We start from the raw sequence: 22,763 nt of genomic DNA, 5'->3' as shown, positions 1-22,763 counted from the left end.
AAAGTGTGGGGCTGAAGATTAATGTGCAGAAGACAATGATGAATAGCCGGGCGAAGGAACAAAATTTAAGGATCGCCAGTAAGCCTCTAAAGTCTGTGAAGGAGTACGATTACCTAGGTCAATTAATGAGAGGGAACCCTGATGATGAGAAGGAAGTTCATAGAAAAATAAAAATGGGTTGGATCGCATACGGCAGACATTATCAGCTCCTGATTGGAAGTTTGCCATTATCATTGAAAATGAAGGTGAGCAATCAGTGCGTCTTACCAGTGCTGGTATATGGGGCAGAGACTTGGAGGCTGACAAAGAAGCTTCAGAACAATATAAAGACCGCGCAAAGAGCCATGGAATGAAGATTGCTTGACATAACGTTGACACAGAAAAATATTTAAGGCAGAAAGCTTGGCTAGTTGGTATCTTTGAAGGCAAAACAAATAAAATTCTTGCACAAAAAGGTGCCTCTGCGCATGCGCTTCTGGGATTGGTCATTTAGCACGTGTCATTTTGCATATTTAATTGTGTCCTCCTCAGAATGAAGCCATTTGATGTCTAGCGTTTGGTGTGTCTTTTTTCATGTTCCTGTCCGTGTACTTTTTTATGCGCTATAGTGCAATGTCCCCTTATACGACAGAAATAGAGCGATTTGGTGGGTCAGAGAGCAAACGGGTATAGTTGATATTCTAATTGACATCAAGAGAAAAAATGGCTGTGGCTTAGCTAAGGTTAAGCCCAGGATGCGAAGCATACTAGCCTTTATTTTAACGCGACAGCGTTAAGGAGCTCGTGTCGCAGAAAAGCCGGTGTCGTCGGCGTCGGCTCAGGCGTGCGGCGCTTGCTCAGGCGCACATTTCGTTGTCGCGCCGAACGCTGCGTTGCTCGACGCTCACCGCGTCCGATGCGGGGCGCGTAGTCGCTGCGCCATAGCAAAGCCACCTAGAAACAGTCTCTGTAGCATGCTGCAACCTTCGCTTCTCATTCCAACGAGCAGCTCTGTCTCCAGGAGGCATCTCACCTCGTGAGTGTCTAGCAGAGGCAAGCGCAGCTGCTTATATACCGCCGCGACGCCGCGAGCGACGGCGAGAGTTGGAGCCCCGTTTCTCCTCTGTCGTGACGTCACGGTGTCACGTGGTCAGCCTTGAAGGCGACGCCGCGAGCGACGGCGAGAGTTGGAGCCCCGTTTCTCCTCTGTCGTGACGTCACGGTGTCACGTGGTATTGAAGGCGACACCGCCGCGCCTGAAGAGCTGGGTTGAGCTCTAGTAATATGCTTCGCATAAAAAATGGAGCTGGGCAGGTCACGTAATGCGCTGGTTAGATAACCGTTGGACCATTAGGGCTACCCAATGGGTACCAAGAGAAGGGAAACGCAGTCGAGGACGGCAGAAGACTAGGTGGCGCGATGAAATCAGAAAATTCGCGGGCGCTAGTTGGAATCGGTTGGCGCAGGACAGGGGTAATTGGAGATCGCAGGGAGAGGCCTCCGTCCTGTAGTGGGCATAAAACAGGCTGATAATGATGATGATGATTTATCCTTAAGCAACATGTCTCGCAGTCTTTCACAGTAAGACGTTCCCCAAGGCGATACATACACACACCAGTACTCTTGAAGGACGCAGCGCTGTATATCACGTAGATACATACCGTATGGCTCTCGTCATAGATCTGCACCGTGTGAGGAAAATGCAGGTAATGTCAGTGTGACCACAAATTGTAAGTTGGCTGCACGTTGAATGCACGTTGAATGTCACACACGTTGAAGGCATGAATTCGTAGTCAGGTAGTTTCATGGAAATTTGCAGTTTAGGCTCACATATGGCTGATATTTGAATCCGGTTAGTGGGTAGATACGGGGTTAACATGTCATGAGAGACCTGATGTATCTTGTATGACACTGTAATGTCTATGCACATTTTGACGCCTGTGTGAAGTGACCACAACGGGTGAATCATGGTGTCCATGCTGAAGGCTTGCATGTGTATTCAGGGCTTCCAGCATTTCTAAGGATCTCTTATACTTACAAGTACTGGAACGCTGGCATCCTTTCCGCAGCTTAGTCAGGGGCATGAGAAGGGCATTAACTAGTGACTGCAGCCTGACAAAGACTTGCCTGTATAGCTCTGGCATTTATCTGAAACAGATGTCGTGTTGAATATTATCGCCGTATTGTGTAAACCAGAGAAAATACCGGCAGTGCAGGCCAAGAATCAGTGATCACGTTCTCCTCAACTTCCTTCTTCTTGGAGTCAGCCGTGATTGGCCTAGGGGTCAAAGAAAGTGGCGTTGATAGACCTGGAATACCGTATTTTCGCGAATCTAAGCACCCCCCGATTCTAAACACCCCCCCTCTATTCCCGCGAAAAAAATTGGGAAAAAAGTTTGCATGCTAATCTAAGCACCCCCCTATTTGTTAGGAAGAGCACGTAGCCAAGGCCGCCAAGCGCGCTTGCTCACTCTGTCATCGAGCCGGAGCCGTCGGAGTCCCGAGGTGGCCCGGCGTCCGCGGCGCGATCTCGCCGCACAACCGGACTGTACGGCTGTACGGCGAAAGCTGCAGAAAGCGTACCCATCAACCATCCCAAGTGGATTCGGACGCTTGGAAGCGGATCCAAGTGGACGTTGTGGTCAAATCATTTAAGAAGTGCTTTATCACAAAGCACTTCGACGAAACGGAAGACGACCTGCTGTGGGAAACCGAGAGCGGCGGTTCAAGCTGTGCGACGAACTCGAGTGGCAGTGATTGTAACTGAGCATCCGACACAAGCGGTGGGCTCACTGTCTGCACCGATTTTCTTTTGAATGTTTACAATATAAAATGTTATTTCTCGCACTGATCTCGTCACGATGTCGCAGCGAAAAGAAGGAGGGGGGGGGGGTCATTCTAGATTTTTTCGAATCTAAACACCCCCCTCACTTGGGCATCGCGATCGTGAAAAAAAGGGGGTGCTTAGAATCGAGTAAATACGGTACTTATCGTAAACGATGTGGCGATACTTGACCAACGCCGCTGACAGCAACGCCGCTAGCGTCGTTGTCGAACAATGTGTGCAGTTCTTGGTGAGATGAGTGATACTCCAGCTGTGCTTCAAGACAGCCATTCCTTTCCGCACGTGAGACGCTGCTCGCGAATCCAATCTGTCTGCACGCCCGCAGAGCAAAAAGTTTTAATGAATTAGCATTCTTAGGGTACTTCACGCACTTTTGGGAGACTATGTGTGTATGTATCTATCATCTATGTTTGTATCTGTGTATGTTTGTACCTAACTGGGCAGTTCATGGTCTAATGAATAGCGCATCTGGCTGCTCTGCTGAGGTAATAGGTTTCGAAACCAGCCACCAGACCAACTTGGGTATCTGAGTATACAGCAGCGTGTACATACGTGCCGCTCTTCAGCGAACCTCTTTCACGCCGACGTGGGTCACTATAGACACGGGACTTGCTGGGCACCGCTGTTCGAAGAAGCTTTTTGACGCCGACCCAAGCACTGGGCATGCGCCACTCGGTCTGCGCTGGTCTCCAGTGGACGCCTTTGGTGCCAGCTCGGGTCACCGGCTATGTGCCAGCAGGTGTGTGCCGGCGGTCCTCAATGAGCATCGTTCACGCCAACTTTGGATAACGAGGTTTGTGCCACTGGGAATGCGCCGCCCTAAAATGACGAAAAAAGGTCCCTCAGATTTATCCGGTGCTGCGCGGGATCGAACCCCCCCCCCCCCCCCCCCGTCACAAGCGTTCCTCAGAGACTGCGCATTAGTAGGCAGTGCTACAAACGCTTCGGGTCTGTGATCCTTTTCAGTGGACACCTTTCACGAGAAAGCTTCACCGAACTGTGCCATAAATGCAGTGGGTATGTGCCGCTCTTCAGTGAACTTCTCGCCAACTTGGGAAACTGTATGTGTGCCCCTTTACGTGCGGCAAGCGAGGCGACCATTCTCAGCATTCGCAGTCACTTGCGCACCACGCTTCTCGCAGCAAGCGTGCAAAGGAGTCGCGCTGCAGTACACGCCTCATGCATAACACCGTTTCGGCGGTGATAATACGTTGTGTCACTGTAGTAATTCCACGGGAACGCATTGCAGTCGACAGTCATCATGACATAGGTTTTGCTGCAATTTTTTTTTTTTTAGATCGCTGTTAGTGTCTCGCTGTGCATCCTCAGGGGCTGATGTCAGTGTTTTCATCAGCTGCATTTTCACTTCGCGGTTTGGCGAGCTGAGCGGTCCTATATATTGAAAAGGATGCTTACTCTTCTGTTCTTGGTGCGAATTGCGGGCATAAGTGTATAAAGGAACAGCCCAACGGTGGACATCCGCACTCAGTTCTTTTGTGAGCATATATCACCATGCAAGGCCACTATACCGGCTGTTTCTACGAAGACTTTAAGTAATAGTTAAAATTGCATTTTTGGAATAAAGGGACGCTTCTTTCATAGATGTGCCGTCAATGGTGGCGACCACGGAGTGACTGGGGACACGAGGTAATTAGTGGCTAATGAACAAAATTCATTAGGAAACTTTCAAACATGTGCATTCAGCGGGCTTATCGCATTTCGGCAATTTAAGTGAGCTCAAGCCGTACAAGCCATATCTACTTTCGGATCTGGAAAAATGCAATTACCCGCCTATGCAATTTCGCCCATCAGCGCGCACGAAACCGACACTGGGAGGCTGCAGCGAGCGCCAGAGCCGCGCCCCCTCGAGGCGACGCTCTGCTCACGTCCCCCAGCAGCAGGCAGCCAGCGCGCTGCGACAGCGAGGAGCACGGCCGGAACCGCGGCGCTCTGATAGCCAAAATTCGTCGTGCCACAATAATTGCATTTTTCCTGATCCGAAAGTAGATATGGCTAGTACGGAGAGCTCACTTAATTTGCCCAATTACGATAAGCCCGCTGAATGTAATAAATGTTTGAAAGTTTTCTAATAATTTTTTTTTTTCATTAGCGACTAATCACCTCGTTTCATCTGTCACCCAATGGTTGCCACCACTGACGGCACGTCAACGAAAGAACCGTTCGTTTTTTTTTCGTCTGTTTTTTAGATATTACGTAAAGTTTTCGTGTAAAGATCCTGTGCATGTTTTAGCAGTGAAAGTGCCGTGTTTGTTATTGATAGCGTTATTTAAAGGTTGCATGTTGCTTACGGAGGCATCGTGATCTGCGCACATGAAGTCAGCGGATAAGAATGTCAGAGATTCATAGTCGGCCGTTTGTGTGTTCTCGTGTCCATGTTCTGCATGCCTGCTTTGAAAGCGAACTATTCTTGGCATACATTACCGCTTTTTGCGTGGCTGGCGGCTGGGTCGATCGCTATCTCGGTGGCTAAATTTGTGGACACACATACAAACGTTACGTGAAAGTACCCGCGAAATGGTGCATACAACCGTTGTATGATCACCAAGTAGTGCACCTCTGTGCCAGCTAACAAAAGATAACTTCCTACGTAAAAACTTGAACATATAATATCGGCTCACAGGCATCTCTAAAACACACCGACATGTTTATGGAGAGGTGAACTACACTCCACGGATCATTGTGCATCCGCCTTTGGTCATTCCTTGTGAACGATGTAGCGCTTAAACATAAGCATGGCAGGGAAACAATGTTGTGATCCCGTTTTGGTGGACAAACATGGACATTCCGTGGTATCACTCGTTGCGTGGGGTGAACGGAGACAAAACTGCACGCGTCGGCGTCTGTTGTGAAGCATTTAATTAACCGCTTCACTAAAGCTTCGCTTCACATAGATTCCAACGTGTCCGTTGGATCGGCATTTTTGTTTTCATGCCACGAATGCCAGCGAATACTTTTTCACAAGTGTTTTAACGCATCGCGTTTCGTCGACTGGGACTTTTGATGGCTCACGAGGAGCACGGACTGCGGGCGCGTGCGATGCCGCCCCGCGCCGACGGTGTACCTCGCGGAGGTTCGGCGTCGCGAGGTTCGACGTGTATCGCGCCCCCTGACGTGCAGTGTGTCGCGATCGCAGCTGCCGCAGCTGCTGGCGCCGGGAGTCGAAGGAGTCGCGTGCTGTGATGCGTGCATTGCTGTGCAGCTGCGTTGGCCGAATAGTTGGTCGTTTTCTTCGTGAGGTGTCGTTTTTTGGGCAACGTACGTCCTCTCTTCTTTAGACTGAAGAGTCCGTGCCTTCAAGCATGTCTGATGGTGAGCATTCCCTTGCCATATCGCCCGAACATTGCACGAACTTGCTTGTCGCTAACGTCGCCCAGCGGGCCACGTTGGGTACACTGTGCATGTGCACATGACTTCAAATCTGCTTGGGTTTCTTGTAGGTTGTTATAGGCGCCCGCTGATTTTGGGTTTGCTATTTTTAAAACAGCGTATTTATTCTTGTGCGATGTACAACCACTTTTATGCCGGTGAAGCATCTCGCACAAGGCTTTCTGAAAACAGAGACTTGAAAAGAAAAGCTGAATTTACTCGCAGAACTCAAGCATTCCACCGGTTCAATCGCAGGTGACTCTGCCTTTGCGGCTATGGTTTCCGCATTCCGCCTTTTTTTTCACTATCTTGCGGCACGTTCGTTGATTGGGGCAGAAATTAAGCATAATTTTTATTTCGTATCAGTTCGATGTGAAAAACGATATTGTCTGCATATGTAACCAGATTTTTAGGCCTTCCAAAGATAGAGCAAAGAAAATTCACCATAGCAATGTTCTTCACAAGTTCTTTGGTGTTGCCGAGCGATTGCAGAAATTGGGTTCGGCACCTGAAATGAAGATTACACAGTTCCGTGATATCAAAATTTGATTAGGGTGCAAAACGTACGTGCTGGATGTATCGAAAAGAAAGGGAAAAAAACGCACTTGAGTTGTGACTCGGGGCGTTCAGGAATAAGGCGATCGTGTTTGTCTTCCGCTTGCAACAATCGGAAAGGAAGTACACTAAGCGATATATGCAGCTGAACGAGTTCTATGCTGACGTTCTACTATTATAAAGACACGCGAGACTCACTGAATGTCACGGGATAAATATATTATAATTTTGAACTGCAACCGTGGCAAGTGGCCTACTTCTGCATAGCGCTGGCGAAAGCCTCTGAGGGCAACTTGCAAAGTACAAACACGGATGGCTGCTGGTGGGCGTAGGTGGATGGATGACGAAGGTGTTAGGCTAGCAGAAGAGAGAACGCCTCGGATATCGGAACGAAAGATCGGCGGTTTGAAACGCCACCTATGGACGCCAGTTGTCTTGTAGGTTTGAAGATAAAATAACTAGAAGATACATTTGGAGGTCTGTTAACGATTTGATTTTTCTGTGGTGACACGTTTGGAAGGAGTTCGTCAAAGCGTACGATTTTATCATTACTGTGTGCTGCTTGTGTTGGTATTGAATCAGTCAGTCAACCTTTATTTCCCCTTTAACCATGAAGGAGGATGAGAAAAAAAGGCCCCAAATTTGCACCACGGCAAGCTCGTTTTGTGCTGCATCTTCCGTTTGTGCTGATTTTGTGCGGGGTAGGCTCGTTTTCTGGTACGTCGTCCTATTGGGCTTATTTCGTGCTTGGTACGCTCTCTTTTTCGCGCGTACCCAGCAAAGTGTGCTGGCGCTAACATGTTATACAAGGGATTGTTTACGTGATATCCTTCTCTTGCGGAGAACAACTGGACAGGCGTGGCAATGCTTGAAGTATGTGTTACAGGAACGGAAGCACGCGTGCGAGCGGCTACAGGCAGGGAATATGGGCGCTCAAGTCACCTAAATTTCTTCCGTGACAAACAGCAGAGTCATAAGGTGCAGGGGCGTGCCATGATGCTGGCCGCGCCATACGCAGCAGCCCCGGAAATGCAGCGCCCCCCCCCCCCTCCCCGATACCTTGCGCACGACGGAAGACGGAGCGCTTTCTTCCCGCTTTCCTGCCTTGCGCGCGCGAGACGGCATCGTCGGCTCACCCTCACGCGCTTTGACTCGCACACGCAGCATACGGCGTGCGTCGACGATGTTATCACTCTTGGACTTTATACGGAACATTACGGCGACGCCGAAGACGTCGGCATAAATGCGCCTGGAGTGTCGATATGATTGCTACCGCAATAGTAGACCACAGTAGTTCACAACTCTGGCTTCTCCGTACGGCCTGTTGGCGAAGCGCGTTTCCAGGTACTCCACCAACACTGTCGACACATTAAAAAAATCGCATCGATGAAAAATGTCTTGGGCTACTTTTCGAAATTTCGCACTCACGATTGCAGAATGCATGTTTTTGTGATTGCTGTCGCTAATTAAAAATCTGCAGGCACTATTACCAAAATTTGCATGCACTAGGCGGTTTCAGTATGTGAGTAATCTGCTTCAAAACTCAGCTTAAGAAAGCTGCAATACGGCGCTCTTGTTTGCTTACTCTGTTTCATCGTGATATCGAAGTGCGCAGCCATATGCCATTATTTCATCACAATTCAGATCGGACTGACTCGAAACTGCTCCAAAGTGAAATTATATTTGCCCCAAACTGCTCTAAAGTGCAATTTAGCCTGCTCCAAGCTGCTCCAAAAGGCAATTTTGTTCGATCAAAAGCGCTCCAAAAGGCAATTTTAATTGCTCAAAAAATTGTTCTGAATTGACTTTGGCCATTCCCAACCCTGAATGAAGCAAATATATCCAACATTTATTATGTACGTTCTCTCTTGTTTGATTCTTCTTCTTGCGTTTCTTCTTTATCTTCAAATTATATGATGGTGCCTTTGGATGATGCCGCTGTTTTGTGGAAGGTGAGCGCTGGCAGATGCGTGTTGTAGTACGTGACGCAATTGAAGCGTGTCACGTTTGATGGACCTCGCACTTAGACGCGGTCGATGACGCTGCCTCCTCTCTATGCCAAACATTGTCAACCGTAATCCACTGCACTGCGGCTGCGTATGGTACGGCTGCGCGGGGCATGTCTTGACAGCGATCTGCGATGGGGACAGAGTGCGCCGAGTGCCAGTAGCAGTGGGTGGACAGCGGGGCTACTTTCGGTATTGGCAATAAATTCCCTCTCTACGTAAATTCCCTGTCCCTGTCTAATTCCGTGTCTATTGGCGATTCTCTGTCTACGTTGTCATAGCCTCCTTTAATATCCAAAAAGGTTGTCGATAAAGGTCTATTCTGAGCTACTGAAATCCCTATGCACCGACTTAGTGCAGATATATTATCCTCTAAGCGTTTGCGTGACCTGAACCCATTATACAGTTCTCCTAGTAGATCATTTCTCTCCACTCGCTTCGACAGTTCAAATTTTATGGCTTCCATTGCCATTCAATATATCACCGACGTTACTGTAACTGGCTTGTGCGAGCTTGTCTTATCCCTAACCTTTGTAGATAGGTTCACCTTGTTTTCACGCCATCCTACCGGAGTTTTCTTAGTTCTAATCACTTGCTGAAAAGCATTAGTCAGCAGTGCCTTGCTCTTTGGACCGAGGTTTTTGATTAGCTGTATTGGGACTTCATTGAGTGCTGCTACCGTAATATTAAGGGCATTTTCTACAGCTTTTCTTTTTCTAATGAAAGCTTTCTATGTCAAATTCTGATCTCGCGGGCTTCACTGTTGGTTCTGGATCTATTTGAGTCTGAACTACGGTTTCTGTCGTGCCGGAGTTATCCCGAATAACGTCTGTGATGTACCGCAGTGCACCATCTCCTTCGTAGATGTTACCGCCTTCATCCCTTATAGCCGTTTGCAAATTTTTAGTTGGAGCTCCAAGTGCCCTTACATGGTTCCAGAATCTTCTTGGGGCGCCTTTGTCTCTTTTGCGAATGTTATGCACCCAAGGGTTCACTTGTGCATTTAGTTTTCTCTTGCACGAGCTCACAGACCACCCTCTTCTTTTCTCAGTATTGGTTCCATCTAAGCAACGCTTCTTCGTGTAATCCCAACACGTTTTACTTCTGAGTGATTCCTAGATGCCTTCGTACGCTCTTCTATAACTTGCTTTATTTCCTTGTTCCACCACTTACGTGGTTTCCTTTCCTCCCATCCAACGGTTTATTGCCGTGTCTGTCTTATTTCCTGCTGCATAACGTCTGCCAGTTCCTTATATTCCTAGACAGCTGTTGGAAAAGCCTCCATTTTGTTCTCTACCTTTTTACCGTGAAGCTGTGTATGGCTAGGGTTTCATGCATTTTTGTTCTCTGTGAAAAAAAACTGCCATCATCGATGGCTCATACCCCGTAAGCATTCATGCTCCCCTAAGCAAGCCATTGTCCTCAATTTCAAGCCCAAAGACAGTATTTGTCCGACACATTGAGGAAACTAGACGATCGTCCTCTGAGTGAACAGACAATATTAGAGCACCGTCCCGACCGATCATCGGCTCAGAAGGCAGTGAAGGCACTTTTGTGTTTTCTCAGAACTTCTGGTTTGCTCGAGCGACTTTAACTGAAGTGCTGTCGGTACGCGTACCTACACCTTCTCTCTCCCTTCTTTCTCTTCCCCTTCTCCCTTCCCCCAGTGTAGGGTAGCCAACCAGACTATTGACTGGTTAACATCCCTGCCTTCCTGTATTCTTCTCTCTCTCTAAGCAAGCAAAAAATACAATGGCTCATAGCCCCGTAAGGCAGAGGCTACAAGCACTCAGCAAAGTGAAACGATTAGTGTTGAACTTCCTAATCACGCACACAACACACAGAATAGCACGTCGAAAACTGTCATCACCAATGGCTCATATCCCCTTAAGCAAGCAAAAGATGCAATGACTCAGTCCCGTAAGGTTTACGGCTACTCACTTTGCGTGAATTAGCTGCGATGACACGGCCCCTGTTGTCGTTGTCGGTGATTTCAATGTGGATGTGTCGATGCCGAAAAGGAAGCGGTTTACGCGTTCCGTGTTTTAGACATATCTCCTGCGATGCCACACAGATCCGGCCCAAGCGAGCACCCGCTTGCTCGATTTGATATTATCAAAGAATGTGATTACAGTTGCGAGTGAAATAATGACCACCGGTCAAGACAATAAATGAGTGTGCTTACCTTTCGTCACGATGACCGCCCATTAAGACAATAAATGAGTTCGTACATTTGTTCAAAATTATGTGTCACCTCCGTGTCGTGTACTAAACAGTTTCGCTGGTCAACTACCTGCACAGAGTGGAATGGCTCGTGATACTTTGCGATCTCTGTCATTTGCGGTTCGTTCATATTTAGAAATTATGATGCTATTGGTTCGTGCTTTGCATGAGTATTTTTCTCAAGCTCTAATGATAAACGTCTGTTGTCGCTACCCAGGCTATTTTTTGCATGTTCGTCTATTATCATTATGTCTAGTTGTTCGCGGAGAATTTCTGAGACTAAGGCGTAGTCTATGCATGACTGCCTGTTTCCGCATTGCTATTTTACCTGTCCCTGACGCTTACTCTCCCGGTTAATTTATATATGTTCTGTTGATAACACAGATCCAGCACTAGAGAACCACTGTAATCAGCATATCCGTCTAAGTCATCCATGTGCGCGTTCATAATCACCTGGCTTGATTTCTTGAACTCATTAATATTGTTCTAATGCAATCAATCGATTCATTATCTTTATCCCTGTTATCACTACCTGCCCATAGGTAAGCAACTCCCAGCCACGTCCTTTTGCGTCGCCATGTGCCGCTAATCCATACATGCTCCTTACATGTCTATTTTACTCTTTGGCACTTGACACCTCGCCTATTTACCCTGCCTCCGCCTTTCCTTGGCCAAGTCATTCTGTTGCACCCTTGCCATGCAAAATTGTCACTAACAGGCGGCTCCTCCAAATCTCGTAGATGCGTTTCGGTCAACGCGTGCACGCTAATCGCTTAGTCATTCAGCTGCGTTTGAATTATTAATTACTTCTTTTCACCTTGTGGGTTTCCGCAGAACTATTACGTCAAACTCTTGCCTTACGTTTCAGTTGCTTATAAGTCTGGCTTCGCCCTGCCATCTGCTAGCCGCCTGGCTAGCTTAGATGGCAGCGTGGCTGCCCGGAAAGGCGGTGGTCCCGGGTTCGAGTCCCAGACCAGGGTGAATTTTTCTTCAACTGCGAGGATTTTCTTTCCAGAAACCCGTATGGGTTTCCTTTGTAGCAGTACTTACAATTTAGTGGATTTTCCGTTTAGTAATTACAGCGTGATATACGGTATGTTACTAGAGTGAAGTCATTAGAAGCAGCCTGGAATTTTCGATTTTGTTTGCTTTAAAAAGTTACAAATTTAGAGGCAGCCGTAGTTGAAAACGTTAGTAGATTGCTCATTCCCCCTTGAAGTTGCTAAGTGTTGTTGCTCTCCACCCAATTACACGATACTTTAGTTACGATGAAAACAGTGCATTGTAAAGCGTTACGTTTTCCAGAAGAAACTCTATATGAAGAGAAAGGTTAGTGGTTATCGGCGCTAGTTCCAATGCTATGGAATATGGGATCAGCATGGCCATCCCACGACATAGTTTCTGTATAAACAAACCACCCAATGTTCTAAGTTTACTTACAATATCTGTCTCACGACTGCTCCATTTCAGCCTTGATACTGCCAGGGTGATCCCTGACTTAGCGTGAAGCAGGGTGACTTTTGTTAGACTTTCAGTAATTACTAATCGATTTACTTTTGTTCAGGTAGATGGTTTATTTGGCATTCTGTTAGCTACCGGAACACGTGCATGCAGTTCAGAAATGTGTTAAATTAACTTGCGTAATCCGCGTTTATGGATAGTGTTCCTGAAGTGTTGCAGTCTATGTTAATAAATTCAGTACGGCATGATAATACGTAAAAGTCACTCAGCTTCAACGCTGCGCTGCGTGATCCAACCTAGTCTAATTTCTGAGGCAGCAAGCTACAATTTAGCTGATGAAACGCTTTCGTAAAATCTACAAATGTACCTAATGCGTATCGTTTGGTCCAATGCATTTAATAAATAATTATTTTTGTATACAGTAGAGGCTAATGACCGCGAATGGCTTAGCAAACCTGCCCCAGATTTTGGTCAAGCTGTACGGGGGAATATTTAACGTTAAATTCTGGGGTTTGCGTGCCAGAAGAACAGCGATCGGATTATGAGAGAGGCCGTGGTGGAGGGCTTCTAAATTATTTCGACCAGCTTGGGTCCTTTGAGGTGCACGGTGCAAGAGCGTTTTCGCAGCCCGTCCCCATGCGAATGCGGCAGCCGGGATCGAACCGGCGACCTGGTGCTCAGCAACGCAACGCCACAACCACTCGGCTCAAAGACTGGCTTATGGATCCGAGCGCGGCGCTCATACTGTTGCGAAAGAGCAGGGGGTGACAGAAAGCGCGCCCGTGGCGTGTTGTTCGGTTCATCGCAAGTTTCCTTTCTTTCTTCATGTCCGGCCGGCTTCAACTTAACACTCACAGCTCCCATTTCGGGGGCTCCTTGGACTCTCAACATATGCCGTCATCAGCGCAGGAAGCGGTGTTTGCACTTCACGGCAGACAGTGGATTTTTCAGTCAACACGAGGTCGATAGCTCAAACTGCGCAGACGGCAGATTCACAGCCCCGGTTCAGGATTGTTACTGATACGGACTGTCAGTCGCACAATGGGCAGATTGATTGAATATCACCGGAGCGCTACTACGGCCTGTAAATTTGAGGCTACTGGAGCCGCGATCAGTCACAAGACGGACACTGTCACGTTCTCTAACGATATATTTTCGAGCTATTCTTTTATTTCTCCAGGCCTTCACAAGGACCGGCAGATCGTAACTGATTCGCTGCTGCCTAACTTGACCTCATTTGCTCGTCGCGCTTCTCCAAATTCAAGCAGTAAAAGCGCCATGACGATTGCTTGTCGTCTTCTGCAATTCAATAAGAAGTGGCAGCGATTTTCTGGTATATGATTGAGCTCATCTTCCTGCCGTGTGACGTGACGCTTAGTCAGTCAGAAAGCGTTTTTTTTTTCTTCCTGCATGGTCGCCAATCTCAGTTCAGGGTGAAGGAAGTGGAAACACTCATCATTATATGCCGGAATTCCGGCGCTGCTTGCTACGTGTCTGAATGAGCTCCAGCCATTTCTACGCCTAGCAGCCGTTGTTCGTCTGCCCCTGGTTATATTTGTTACTGCCAAAGACAAAGATCAGGTGCTGTTTAGTTAGCGTCATTATGTTTACATGTAGTTATTTTTTAGCATACCGTATCCCATAAAGGGCTACTGCGGGAGGGAGTACAGAATACTAGCTGTAAACGAAACTAACAAGTTTACAAATATGTAGCTATGTTTCAAGCAACAAAAATCAGAAATTATAAAAGAATGCAGAAAATGTATTGCAGCTGTACACTGGCATCAAGTACGGTGAAAAATTATTTTAATGAAAACGAGGAAATGCCGCCAGATAAAGAATTCCGGGAGTCAATTTAGTATGCAGGAACAAACGGCATTTATATATATGCGACTAATGGCCGTGCAAAAAGGAATCTCTGTTTAGACAGGGTCACTTGTCTTCGTCCTAACGAACGCCAGTCCCCTTGCATTGATTGGCTGATCGGTGACATACCGATTCGTCGAGGGAGTCCCAAGGAGCCACACGATAGCAAATGCATGTGGTGGGCATTTCCGTCAAGTGGAGTTGGTAAAGTGCAGCCAATGCTCGGTACAGGAGCCTTTTCGCATTCGTGACTCGAACCCGCAACTTCGTACTCACCGTCCGAACTCACTAGCCGCTGAGACACCGCGCGCGACCGATTCCCACCCGTTCGTTTAAACTTTCGAGGTTCGCGCGCCTTTTCTTTTATTGGAGCTTCGCATTGTTTTTTTTTGTTTTTCGTTTTCTGACCGACTGCGGGTTTTGGTTCCCCAGGCAGGGGCTGTGGTCTGCAGAATGGGTGCCGCGAGATAATCACGTCTTCGTGCGAGCAGCGTGACAACCGCCGTTTTCTGAAGATTGTGCGAGCCAGTACAACTACAACTGTCTTGTCTGTCGTCCCTCGCGGTATCGCTTCACGTGATAGGCGTACTTCTCTTTTGGGACAGGCGGGCGTTGTGTACCTCGCGGAGGTATTTAGCAGCTTCTCTTGAAATGTTTCTTTCAATAACAGCAATCGTAATAGCAATAGTAATAAATGGTGGTGGTACAACTTTTTCTTCGAGCAAATATCACTGTTCTCGTTACAACCTTTGCGATCAAGCGAAGCCGTAGCTGAATTGGACCCGTGCGATTGATTGGCAAGAGCTAGCGACGTGTTTATGCGCTGTTTCTGGTAGTTGCGGATTTGCGCGCGTGTTGGCCTCTGCCCGCACGCCAATCAACGTGCGCTCTCTCTGGGCGCACGGCGGATGCTCACGCGGCTTGGCGTCGCTTCGCGCCGTTGTTGGCGGGGTGCCGCAGCTTCGAGCGTGCACGCGCCGCTGCTCGAGCGTCAGTCTTTGTGACGCTCACAAGTGCGAATGAACGATAATCGCAGCGTGGCATGCGCGGACTCGGCGTAGCGCGGTGCCTGCGCCAATAAGATCCACGAGTCTTGCCGCGCTGTCGCGTTCCACGCGGCACATCCCGCCGACGGAAAGCGCTGCCTGACATCTCTGTGGCAGCGAAGTCGCTTGTCGCGGTAAGAGCTCAGCTTCCTGCAACAGCGTGCTAGCGGTTCTTTTTTTTTTTTTGAATACTAGTCGCGCAATTCACCAGTGATTTAGACGGGATAGAGTGGCAGAGCGGGCACCGTATTTACACGCGTATATATTGCTTAACCTTATTTCCGGGGACTGCTCTTTCGCCTTCTGACTGTTAAAGTTATCGGTAGGCTGAAGGTGTGCCTACGTGTATCGGAACATTCTCAGTTGTCGCCGATTCCGTCCGTTGTCTATGTTGTGCTCAGATTATACATCGCGGAAGGCACCCAAACACCTCAGATTACATTGGAATTATCGACGAATAATGTTTAAATAGCCGACGCGTATGACGCGTGGATCGGAATTCCGCCGATGGCCGAGTGTGCTCGCCGCTATCGTTATGATTTCTGTGCCATTTGTTTTTTGGACACGAGTGCGCGCCGAGTAATAGTTCCAGACAGTCTTGCTACTGTCTGGTTTTTTGCGCTCACCCAACGTGATATCTGGTGGAGGCGCTTCGTTGTGTAGCTGAGAACCCCTCCAAGCCGTGGAGACAATGCCAACGTCACTACGGACCAGCGAGCTAGTCGCAAGCTCCGACTATTGCTGCCGTAGTACGGACCCCTTCCCGAGAAGACTACTGCGAAGGCCATGGCCACGACAACTCCGATGTCGTCTACGGCGATTGTGCCGTAGCAACGCAATGACCCACCGACCTTCCGCGGATCGTTGTTTGAAGACCCGGAAAGCTAGCTGCAAATATACGGAAGTCGGTATCCCTGTACTTGGATTTAGGTGCACGTATAAAACCCCAGGTGCTCGAAATTTGCGGAGTCCCCCACTACGGCGTGCCTCATAATCAGATCGTGGTTTTGCCACGCAAAACCTCATAATTTAATTTTAAGCCAATATCCCGCCGCACGCCAGCATCATAATTACAGTCCGCGCAGAAGCAACCCCTCATAAGCCATCGTCGGGAGCGACGCATACTTTCTGCTTGACTGAACAATCGGCGTCGCAAGGAGAAACGTGCGCTTGCGCGGAGGAAAACCGCAGGCGATGGTGACACACTTCAGCCAGTAATCGCCGCAACAGTGGCCCGAAGATCGAATACACAGATGAAATTATGGCAGTTAGCAATCAGTTTGTCCTCTAGGATTCTACCGAAGCTATAACACAATAGTCAGTGTTCCTGAACCAGCTGCTGATGTTACTCTGAATCTTTCCAGGCATAAGCAATAACAGCTTAGAGTATTTCTGCAGCAATACAAGGACTGCTTCTCGTCGTCATTAAGCATTTGTGAATTTTTACTTTATTTTATTTATCCTCAGGACTCGGAAAAAGCGTCATGAAGGGGACGGGCTAAATGGCGTCAAGAATAACGTATGACCTTATGTCTGCGTCCTTTCCATAGAAATACGTCTTTAATCAAGAAGGGAACCTTTCCCCTTTTATTTTCGTCTGTAATGAACGACCCTCTTTTTGTTAGATAAATATAAACTCGTTCTTGAACGAGTGTACCTCACGAAGAGTTGTTCTCACGAAGAGTTGTTCTACATGTTGCACGTTGCAGGCGCTGCGATGCTTGTTGTGCTTGCAGCCGCGTACCCACTCTGAGGCGGCTGGCATTTATAGCATTCATAAGGCAACCGCGCCCGACAGTGGTGAACGACGATCCAATAAGAAGGCGTTCTGCGAAAAGAATAGTTTTCGTCGCGCGTGCCAGCTGCGGACGCGACGCTTTTGGGAGCATCCGTTCTGGGGGAAGAGAGAATGTCGTGCACTGTGCAATTCAGCGACGCACTTTGTATGGACGAGTTTACCGCCTTTGCTGGCAGCGTGAAAGAGTGGCCACACGCATTACGTGAACAGTCGGAGTGTGTGTGCGTGAAAGAGAGAGAGAATGTCTTAAGGCAAAGGCAGGGAGGTTAACCAGGCTGAGCCCGGTAGGCTACCCTGTACTGGGGAAGGGACAAAAAGGGGGTTGAAAGAGAAGCAAGCAATAGAAACGTTATTGCAATGGAAAAGATTTGAAGGAGGGTTGGTCGGAGCCTCTCAGTCCAGGGCCCCACTGGTCTCTGCCGCCTGCCTGACCTGGCTAATTAAGGACTTTTGTCCTGCCAGGTCGGAGTGGGCGAGCTGTGCCTCCCACTGCTTCATTGTGTTATTGGTATTTGACCTATGAGGTTGCTTAATGCACTCCCAGGTTATATGTATTAGGTTAGGCATGCCACCGCACCAAGGACAGTTGGCCCTATAACGAGTGGGATACATGGCGTTTAGCAATTTTAAACGGGGGAATACCCCGGTTTGTATTTTACGCCAATCACCGGCCTCTTCCCCGCTAAGTTGTGGGTCAGGCGGCGGGTATTTTCTGCGGACTCCGCGCTGATGAGCAACGATGTCTTTGGCATTTAAATTGGTGCAATTTTGTGAGCGATAGTGCGGGTGGATGGGGTTAGAAGAGGCCGCCGTCGCACGGTTAGTGAACCCTCGAGCGAACGCGTTAGCGTTTTCGTTCCCCTGTACCCCGCGTGGCCCGGGCACCAGAGTTGGCGATGATGGTGGTTGAAGGATTTGGGGATTATCGCGAGGCTAGCCATAGTCACGTGCCCCTTGAGAAACATGCGACAGGTCTTCTGGAAGTCCATGACCACGACCGAGTCCCTTTGCGAACGCTCTGCGTGAGCGAGTGCGATCGCCACTGCTAATATTTCAGCTGAGGTGGGGGATCCCGCCGTGGCCGACGCGGTAATTTGCTGTTGGCTGATAGCGTTCACGACTGCCAGGGCGTACCTCCTTTGGTAGCGCTGTCCGATCACCTCTGCATACACAGCTGCGTCAGTGTAGTACGCGTTGTACCTATGGTTATTAGAGTACGCTGATTGAATGTGTTCTGCGCGTGCTTTGCGCCTTTCTTTTTTGTACTCGGGATGCATATTCTTTGGAATTGGGGCTACTGTAATTTTGGATCTCATCGAAGGAGGGAGAGGTGCGGCCTGCTCTGTGAAGTAGATGGGGTATGCTGGGATATTGAGTCTAGCTAATATTGCCCTACCAGTTTTTGTGAAGCTGAGGCGCTTCCTCTGTAGCATCAGGGTGGTCTGCCTCAGTTCGTCGAAAGTATTGTGCACTCCCAAACTAACATGCGCTCCGTTAAGTACACTTAGGCAGGCCCAGAGCAGCTTTGAAAGCGGTTCGGATTATTGTGTTAGCCGGATTTTCCTCCTCCCTGTTCAGGATTTGGTACGGTAAGCCATACGTGATTCGACTAACCACTAAGGCCTGTTCGCGCCTTAGGGTATCGTCTTCTCGCATTCCCACTTTTCGATATGTCACATGACGTATCATTTGGGTTATGTTGTGGGCTGTGGATTTGAGGGTCTTGAGTGTATGTACTGCTCTCCCGTCGCTCTGAAGCCACAAACCCAGGACTCGCATCGTTGGTACCTCTCGGACTGACTGGCCCTCAACCACGATGTTAATCGATCCTCTGGATTTGTAGCCTGTCGCGTCTATCCGGATAACTTCAGATTTTTCGGGTGCGCACTTCAGGCCACTCCATGTCGAAAATTTCTCCACCGCTAATACTGCGCTTTGGAGCGTATATTCCTTATCCCCTAGTGAACCTCTGCTCGTCCACAGCGTGATGTCCGCGTAGAGCGTGTAACATAGGTCAGGTATCCGATCGAGATCGCGCGTGAGGTGACACATTGCCATTTTGAAGAGAAGAGGAGATAATATAGCTCCTTGAGGTGTTCCTTTGTCAGGCATCTTAAGTAAATCCGAAGTGATTTGGCCAATACTGATGCTCGCCTCGCGGTTGGAAAGAAACGCTCTTAAGTAATTGTATGTGCGCTCACCACAACCCGCGAGTTCGAGTTCTTCTAATATTGCGGCGTGAGAGACGTTGTCGAAGGCTCCTTTGAGGTCTAGTGATAGGACTAGTCTCTCGTCGCCGTACGGTATATTAGTTAGAATTTCGTCTCTAAGTAGGAGGAATGCGTCCTGGCAAGATAAACCCGTGCGATATCCTATTATGGAGTCCGGGAACCAGCTCCGCTCTTCCAGGTATCGCTGCAATCTGCTATGGATAACCCTTTCATAGAGCTTATCCAGGCAGGACGTGAGCGACACCGGCCGTAGTGTATCAATCGAGGGATTTTTCGGGGGTTTGGGGATCATGATTATTTTAGCCAATTTCCACTCTTGGGGCAAGTCCCCTTGGCCCAGCACTCGCTATTGAAAATCTTTGTTATTTTCGCTAGGGCTACCGAATCCATGTTTCGAATCATTGCATTTGTGATCAAGTCTGGGCCCGGTGCCGAGTTTTTAACTGCGGATTGTGCCGCCTCATACACTTCCGCGTACGTTATTTCTTCGTCTAATTTAGGGTTCGTCTCCTCCGCGTATTTTCTCTTCGCGCACGACGATCCCGTGGCAGGTGACGGTCCTATGTACTTTTTCTGAAGAGCATGGACTAGATCTTGGTCCGTACCGTCGAGGTTGTCTGCTATAATTTGGAGCTTCTTGTTATTCTCAGTACGCGTGCTCATCGGGTACAGCATGCTTGTTAGTATTCGCCACGTACTGGTCGTTCCCAGAGTTCCTGATAGGGTTCCACTGAACGTCGCACACTCGTTTTTAGCGAGCTCGCTGGCGTGGCCTTGGGCTTGCTCTGCCAAGAGAGCGATGCGTTGTCTCAGGTGTTTGTTTAGACGTTGTCTTTTCCACCTCTTGGCGAGTTTCCGCCTCTCTTCCCATAGGCTGACCAGGTGAGAGTCTATCATCGGCACCTCCGCTGTTCGCTCAATGGCTTTAGTGGTGTCCCCGTGTGCTCGTAGAAGGAATTCAGTCCATTCTCGCATGTTGGTCGGGGCTGTATCCGACTCCTCCAGCGCTTTCTGGAGTTCTCTATAACGAGACCAGTCAGTTAATTTAGTCACTCCTATTGTTCTCCGTATGTTGGCGTGGAGAGCGCTACTCGGATTATGTCGTGATCGCTTCCCACACTGTAAACGAAAATAAACCCACCTGGGAATTTTTAACAGGTGATGTGCCCTAAAACCTCCCCTCCTCAAATATTTACTCCGATGTATGGGAGCAAAACAGCGCCATTCCCTCGTGTCACTCCGCTGGCTAGCTGCGGGAGTATTAAGGTGACATGACGCGATTTTACTCCGCTTCCAAATCTTGTTCTCCCGTGTAACTCCGACAGGGAGTTTTAAAAAACTCCCCTCCGCCGAAACAGGTTGGTCACGTGGCGCTTGCCATGACGCTGTGCGCCTCGCCAGCGACCGGGCGCGTTCGGCGGAGCCGGCAGTGCTCATGACCGACGGTTTGTTTACATCTGTGATGTGTGGTTCCGTGAGAGCGTTTCGTCAATTTGTCTCCCGTATTTCCTTCCAGAAAGTGTTACAGGCGTGCCTCAAGCTCACTGCATGTCAGCTTCAAGTACGTTAGCTCTGATCACTTTGCTGACAGCGATGAATGCACGAGCAACGTTTTCAAGTGCAGAAAAAGGCTTAGGTATGCCTCGAAGCTGCTCACTGGCTCGTGATGTCGGCTCAGGTTCTGACTGTGTTTTCGGGCTGCGTTACCCTGGCTTGTGTTCTTCAGTACGTGAAATACGGCTTTTATGTCCTTTTGGGTACACGCTGACGACGTCCGGTGTGATGTTTGAAAGAACCGCGCAGCAATGGCAACAGTAGCCACTGTTCGAGCGACGACGTCCGTGCTAGTCGCACATGAATGACGTACCCCAAGTTCGTTGCGGTGCTGTGTTGCCAGTGAGAAATACCGCAGTGCAAGCAACTGTTTTTATGTATCTGTGAACGGATATCCTCGCCCTAAGAAAGACGGTAGTACATAAGTATGCGTATTGTAAATAAAGCGTCTTATTGCGCGATGTGAATTGAATTGTTATCGCGCATATAGGTTTTGGTCTCGTCGTTGCTTCCGATATTGCATTAACATTATGCTCTATCCCAGGCACTGATTTAGACACATGCCTGCTGGCTCCGAGTTTAAGGATTCATTCAACAGATCAGCGATGTAGCTCCTTTTCACAACCGAGAGAGATTGCTTGGACGCAGAGCAAGTAGTGCGGTGTATAAAATGTATGACTGCGCATTCTTCGATGTTACGTCGTCTGCTGCGGGTCATGCTCACACGTAATAATTTCTTGCTACGCTGCCACTATATCGCAAAAATTTAATTTTGCTATGAAGCACACGAACTTACATTTCTCTTGCTTACTGTAACTAACGCACTACTTTTCTGCCGCGAACGCCGGCAGTGTGCGAAGCCGCTTCAGCACTCACAGAATGGCATGCTAATTTTGAAAAATTACGCCATTAACTTTTTTCTTTCACTATTCTGAATGTACAGTTTTTTGTTGATTAAGGTATTCTGTTAATTTTAAAGAGGCAGATTTCGTATGGACGAGCATGCGAGTCGTAATTCTGAAAAAAGCACAGCTGCTCCCTCGGCGGCTTCGAGGCACACAATATCGTGGCTATATATACTGGCAGCGTTGCTTCTTGAGTATCGCGTGTACGTGGGATGTCTTTCAAATTTGAGCGTTGGGCGTTTCTGAAATGTTTATGCGTGTCATGATATATATGTGCTTTCATTGACTTGCTTCGTCGAATTTGACGCGGTCTCGTGTGCATATTTTGAAATTTGAGCAGCAGCCGCTGCATGTAAATATGTTCGCACAAAGTCACTCGATGCCTCTTTTTATACACCCGTTGCACCTCGAAAAAACTCCATTCATTGCAAAGCAAAAAATAAAGAAAAGACAGGGGAAAAAAACTCCCATAATTCCACGCAAAAATTCCGCTCGCACGAAGTAACAATTCTACTCCGATCATACGGAGCATACTAAACTCCGACCGAGGGGTCGCTAGAGGACAATCATTATACTCCCATCTGGGAATTATTTCCGTTTACAGTGCAGGTTTTCCTCAAAGGAAACCCATTGTGCGTATCTGATGTTAATTGTAAAGGCACGGTCGGGCGCCGTGTCTCGGCTGACGCTGTTACCCGTGCGCGTCGGTTTGCCGATCTCATTGATTGCCCGTAAGCCCAAGGCCGTTGCGGTGCGCTCGAGTAGGAACCCTTTGGGCGACATTTTCGCGTATCCCCGTAGTATGTGGGGTGCATTAAAGTCACCCACTATCACCGCCTTATCCCTGGTGCCCGCTAAATCTTTTGCTGCTGAAAGAATGTAGTTTAGGTCGTCCCCTTTACTTTTG

At 48.4% G+C, this 22,763-nt stretch overlaps 1 protein-coding gene across 20 annotated transcripts in view; it reads left to right on the top strand.

Moving 5' to 3' along the window:
• LOC135920355 (glycoprotein-N-acetylgalactosamine 3-beta-galactosyltransferase 1-like) overlaps positions 1-22,763 on the top strand; it is a 147,608-nt gene that overhangs the window by 93,833 nt on the left and 31,012 nt on the right. The window contains exon 1 of one of the 20 annotated variants that reach the window (XM_065454597.1): positions 3,821-3,841. The exons of 16 other annotated variants lie outside the window; for them this stretch is intronic. The gene's annotated coding sequence lies outside the window, so the exon portion shown is untranslated. Of the gene's footprint in view, positions 1-3,820; positions 3,842-6,010; positions 6,155-15,364; positions 15,503-22,763 lie in introns of those variants that run through there. 3 more of the 20 variants (XM_065454591.1, XM_065454598.1, XM_065454596.1) reach the window with 3 other exon arrangements.

This window comes from Dermacentor albipictus, chromosome 1 (assembly GCF_038994185.2).
Source record: "Dermacentor albipictus isolate Rhodes 1998 colony chromosome 1, USDA_Dalb.pri_finalv2, whole genome shotgun sequence".
NCBI lineage: Eukaryota > Metazoa > Arthropoda > Arachnida > Ixodida > Ixodidae > Dermacentor > Dermacentor albipictus.
The sequence above is the reverse complement of the archived record's forward strand: the minus strand, read 5'-3'. Positions and strand labels throughout refer to the sequence as shown.